The sequence below is a fragment of the Sprattus sprattus genome (genome assembly GCF_963457725.1).
Source record: "Sprattus sprattus genome assembly, chromosome: 19".
In the NCBI taxonomy this organism is placed as follows: Eukaryota; Metazoa; Chordata; class Actinopteri; order Clupeiformes; family Clupeidae; genus Sprattus; species Sprattus sprattus.
The window spans coordinates 587,690-593,689 of NC_137917.1; positions in this window are offsets into that span (position 1 = coordinate 587,690).

Here is a 6,000-nt window from a genome sequence, read left to right on the forward strand (position 1 = left end):
AAGTTTGAATGAAGTTTCTACGTTAAGTGGTTCGGGCTGAATTAATCGCAGAAAAAGGTAACAAGAACTAGAAAATGCATTTCCTGAAGGAAATACCAGTGCATGAAATGCAAAAGTTAGGAAAGGAAGAAGAAAAGAAAGAAGAGTGAAAGAAGGAAATAATAGTTGAAGAAGGAAAGAAGAAAAGGAAAGAAGAGTGAAAGAAGAACGGAGAGTGAAGAAAGGAAAGAAAAGTGAAAGAAGGAAAGAAGAGTGGAAGAAGGAAAGATGAGTGGAAGAAGGAAAGAAGAGTGAAAGAGAAAAAGAGAGTGAAAATATTGAAAAAAGGAGATAAAAATGGAGTGAAGAAGAGAGATTGAGTGTGAGAGAAAGTAGACTGAGAGGGATAGAGAGAAAGATGGAGAGATGGAGAGAAAAAAAGTAGAGAATGGAAGGTGTCTTAATGTTCCTAGTTACAGTTAAATTGAGAGGGACAGAGAAGAGGTTCCTTTGATTTGGCGCAGCTGTCAGTGAAGCACAGGTGCAAGCCAGTTTAAAGACCCTATTATGATTAGGGATGGGAACCGAGAACCGGGTCTTGTTGAGAACCGGTTCCCAATGAGCCGAATCTTTGGAATCGTTAGCCAAATTCATAACCGGGTCTGTTAACAGGTCTCTGTGCCGTTTGCGCATGCGCAAACTCTTAAAATAAAGTCAGAACGCAGCAGAAATGGCAACTCGACAGAAGCGATCTAAAGTGTGGCTTTATTTCACCCGAACGGATGCGAACACGGTCACTTGTAACCTCTGTAAAAAATGTATTTCCTCAAAGGGAGGAAGTTAACCATAACTAAACTTAGCATTGAATTGCTTAACAGAATGGGCGATGTTGGACATTGTCATATATTATATATAACTTACATAACTAGGCTAGCTTAACTGTATAATCTTCTATTTTCAACCGTTGGCTAGAGGCAGGGGCAGTGCTTGCCTCCCCTCTGTTGGTCCTAGGGTAGGGTTAGGCTGTACAAAAGACTCCGTTAATAAGCAAGCAACGCGTGCAGCTCCCTCAGTTTGACAGTTCGATATGGATAAGTTTCTCGTAGCCAATTCAGTGGCAGCAATAGCTAAGTGTTAAATATACTGAGTGCCTAGTTTAATTACTTGTATCATGTTACATGATACAAGTAATTATGTTTCAGTATGTCAGATCAGAAAATTCAGCGATTTTGTTAGTGCCATTTTTTTCATTGTGCAAACCAGCGTTCGCTCTATAAATAATCTCCATTTCCATCCAATTAAGCTGATGATGAGGTTCTAAATCAGACGGGCTCAGAGGCTGCTAGTCTGTCATCGTTACAGGCTGCAGTTAGTACGTCTTCTGTAAGGAAGGAGCATTGTTATTTGTATGAACGTTTATATTAAACAGAACACATTTTATTTAAGTTATGTAAGTTTTATTTGAATGTGTATGTAAACATTCTAGAAATTTATATAAAAGAACATTAATGTAAAAAACCCGTTTGTGCTCTTTTTCGCCCCTTACCAAATTATAAGAATCGTTAAGAGAATCGATAAGGAATCGGTTCGATAAGCAGGAATCGATAAGGAACCGGAATCGTTAAAATCTTATCGGTTCTCATCCCTAATTATGATGTCATAATGGCCCAATGTAAGTCAATGGGAAAATTTCGATTCGTTTTTATTTAATATCTTAAAAAGTATAAAGTTTAGAAAAGTGAAAAATACATAGCATAAGTGTCCTTTACAAGACCTACGCGACAAAGTTTGAATGAAGTTTCTACGTTAAGCGGTTCAGGCTGAATTAATCACAGAAAAAGGTAAGAAGAATAAGAAGAAGAAAATGCCTAGGAATAACAATACAGGGCATTTCATGCACTGTAATAAGAAGAAGAAGAAGAAGAAGAAGAAGAAGAAGCCTAGGAATAACAATACAGGGCATTTTATGCACTGTAATTAAAAGAGATATGGCAGAAACAACGTCATAACCAGGCTGGTTAGTTACATTACAGGGAAACCAGCCATCAAGTACATGGAATTGAGTTGAAATATTGTCAACACAATTTTCTGGTGCTTCACCACACTCTAAAAACATTAATGCTCTGGCAGTGGCAATAAGCTTTTGTTTTGTATTTGTTTTGATAACATTGTTTAAGTTGAGAATTACACAAAGTATTTATTTTATTAAACTGCTACTATATAAAAATGCTGATGTTAAGTGTTTGCACAACAAATGTTGTGGCACTTTCATATGGCAGAACATTTAAAATAAAAGTGCGCTATACACTACTTTTGAATTGATTATTGGATTTTGCGTATAGAAATGCGATTAATCGTGATTAATCAGGGAAATCATGCGATTAATCGCGATTCAAAATTTTAATCGTTGCCCAGTCCTAATACAATTACCAAGCTTCAAAAAGTAGACCATCTTTCGTGAAGTTCCACGAGCTGTAGCAGTGTCGCAAAGTGACGCATGCCACCGGACTACCATCGTAACTGAGCATGCGCGACTACCATCGTGTAGTGACAAATGCTGTCGGCAGAGAAAACCTTTGGCCCAGAGATACCGCTTTAAAACCGGAAGTGGGTGATTTACTCCGTTTGATTGGCTGATACCAGGACCTTTACTTTTTTGTTGAGAAATTGTGTTGATCGCCTGACTTTTAAACTATATTTTTTTTAATGTATTTGTTATTTTTGTGAAGTTATACGGCTCAATACTCAACTGACTTGTTAACCGAACTTTTAAGAAGTCATACATCTAAACACACAAGTGACTTGTTAACCGAATTTTTACGAAGCTAAATGACCAAAACACAGAGCTAGTGTGCTAATCAAACGTTTAAACCGTGTCAAATAAGTAGTTATAAGCTAGCGTAAATAAACCAATTGCCGTCTTGGCTTGTCTGTCTATTTCACATGGGGTTAAACGTCTGGTGCTCATGTCACTTGTTTAACAAGAAGCAGACCACTGAAGCATGTTGAGGTTTCTTTATTGTTGAAATTGTTGGCGAAAAACAAGCGTTTACAATCTCGCTGTCCACTTCCCAGCAGCAGCTTGTCAGAATAGAAAACCTTGGTGATCAAAATTATTACCAAACAGTTTTCAATTGATGTCTTTGAAACAAATCTATTTAATTCTTGCCATAATCTTTCTGAAATTGAAGTTATGTACTGACATCTGAGTACTTAAACATAACAGCCATCAGTAGAGATATCCATAAATACGATTCACATTGATTTAGTAGGTTGCTTGCTTGCTTTTTAAGGGAAAAATTGAGAGAACCACAATGCCCCAGATATAACAAGCAATGTTCATATAGCACAGTAGCTGAGGCCATATATGCACATTTACAGTACAGTCCCAAACCTATTGCATTAATTATAATAGGGTGCAGATGTACATGTTAACACATGTTAAGCAATACCTAAACGAATTTAACTCAAATTCAATAGACAATATTGCAGAACCATGCCAGTGTACAGGATTTATTTTTTATTTCAATGTAAGACATTTAGTGTCTGGTGATTGAAAGAATAAAGATGCCAGTCTTCAGGTGGAGGGTCTTGTATGCTGTGGTCAGTCAAAATTAATTGAGTCTTTATGTGTTTAATTCTGTAGACCTGTGGAGATATACAAGACAAACCGCAAAGCATATACTTGTTTTAAAAACCTGCTAACTAACACTACTCAAAGCAAGACCTGTTTAGTTGAAAGCCCACTCGCCACGTCAAGGTACAGGTTATGGGTGGGGTGTTACCTTTAATGGACAAATGCGTATGTGACAAGGACATGTGACAAAGACACAAGCGCATCGTGCCCGCTGACCTGTAAGACTTCAAAATAAGGCACAGAGTGGCAAGTAAAACGCAACTAAAAGAGCAGCAAAGCACGTCTAACCCCAAGTGGCTGGCATTGACTAGGGAACGCCAGCAGCAGGGCACGACTTCACCTTAACTAACCCAACCTGTTAAGCTCCGTGTATAATCATGTTGGTAAACTTTACATCAAGGCACATTCACTTAGGTACTGTGAAGTTTTAGATGGATATGTGAATCAGTACAGTAGGTTTTTTGCTTAACGTATACGTATAAACACATGCATGAATGCACACGCACACACACACACACACACACACACACACATTTGCTGCTCTCTGTTGTGGTGCTGTCCTCCCTCAGGGAGATTTGTGTGCCACTAAAACTTTACTTGGTAACAAAAGAGGCTACAGAGGATGGCTGTTACGGAGCTATAATTGTACTTGCATTACTGAAGCGCAAGAAAACAAGCCCTCTGCCCAGAGCCAAAATCTAATTCCCGCTGATTTTATTAAATATTATTCTTCAAAACATGTGTGCCACAGTTATTGGCACCCCTTAATTAAATGTTTTGTGCAGCCTCCCTTTGCCAAGATTACAGCTCTGAGTCTTCTCCTATAATGCGTGATAAGGTTGGTGAACACATGGCACGGGACCTGACACCATTCTTACATACAGTATCTCTCCAGATCCTTCAGATTCTGAGGTCAATGCTTGTAGACTCGGCTTCAGCTCATCCCACAGATTTTCTATGGGGTTTAGGTCGGGGGACTTTGATGGCCATGGCAAAACCTTTATTCTGCAGTCGGTGAACCATTTTTGTGTTGATTTTAAGGGATGCTTCGGATCATTGTCCTGCTGGAAGGTCAAACCATGGCCCATTTTAAGCTTACTAGAGGGGGCTGTTAGGTTTTCATTTAATATCTGCTGGTATTTGATGGAGTCCATGATACCATGTATCCTAACAAGATGTCCAGGGCCTTTGAAAGAATATTTATTTAATCTCAACCGTTGTTTTTTCTTACCTTTTCATGGAAGTTAAATTATTGTAAGATTTTTGTGAATATTTTGAGTGAAACACCAAGAGAAAGCACAGACATATTTTTTCATAGTCTGTTTGCTCAAATTCACTAGGGGTGCCAATAATGGTGAGCAGGACTGTAAATCAAACAATTGATTATTATAAATAAAAAAGGATCTTACAAATAAACGATGTAAGCTAAACATCTCTCTTTTTCTGTCTATCACTTAAAATGTCCCCTCTCTGTCTCTGTGTCTGTGTGTCTCTCATCCTCTCCTCTAGAACCATTGTGGTCAGGATATGCACAAATTCTGACTGACACACAACTTTCATAGTTGTCTTTTGTCGATGGCTGTTGATCTGTCCTATCTGGCGGGATCTCATTAAATATGCACGTTTTTGCATATATTTCCGGAGCATGAATCTTAAACTGTGATAAAGCCAAAACTGTGATAAAACCAAAATTCTTTTTTTATGTTGTTTATATATCAAATGACAAAAAAATCCTCACATGGATTTTTAGGATATCTGCTTTTATGACCAGGGAAATCAAAATATACTATCCATGGCCTTAAAAACCCTATTTTCGCCATGATTTCCAAATGACCCATAAATCTGGCCAGGAACAATTTATAAACAAATCCATGTGTAGATGTCTTCATAACAATGCTATGTGTGAAACTGGGAAGTGTGGTGTACCTAGGTTCTACATAGGCTGAGAAATGTGCACCTAAAAATGAAAAAACAATTTATTTTGAGAAAACGGCATTTAAAGATTTACACGTGATGCGTCTGAACCAATCACGTTATCAGACACCACCGCAAACCAATGAAATTGCGTCCTAATGGAAAGGAAATGTCCTTATTTGGATTACATAGCGTTTTGTGGGAGATACAGAGCTTTTCAACGATACCAAATATGACAGGCATTAGAAAACAGCCGATGTACTGCACGTTACGTTAGAATGCAAACTTTCCAGGAAACCTAGGAGAATTCTAACGCCGCGAACAGACAAAATGTGAATAAATATACACATTAATGTATAATTGGGCTAATTTCTTTATGCTAGTATGAAAGATTACATGTTCAGGGAGTGAACTAGCTCAAAATCTCAAAATTGACCACTGCTGAAAAAACGATGTTTTTGCCTGCCGTG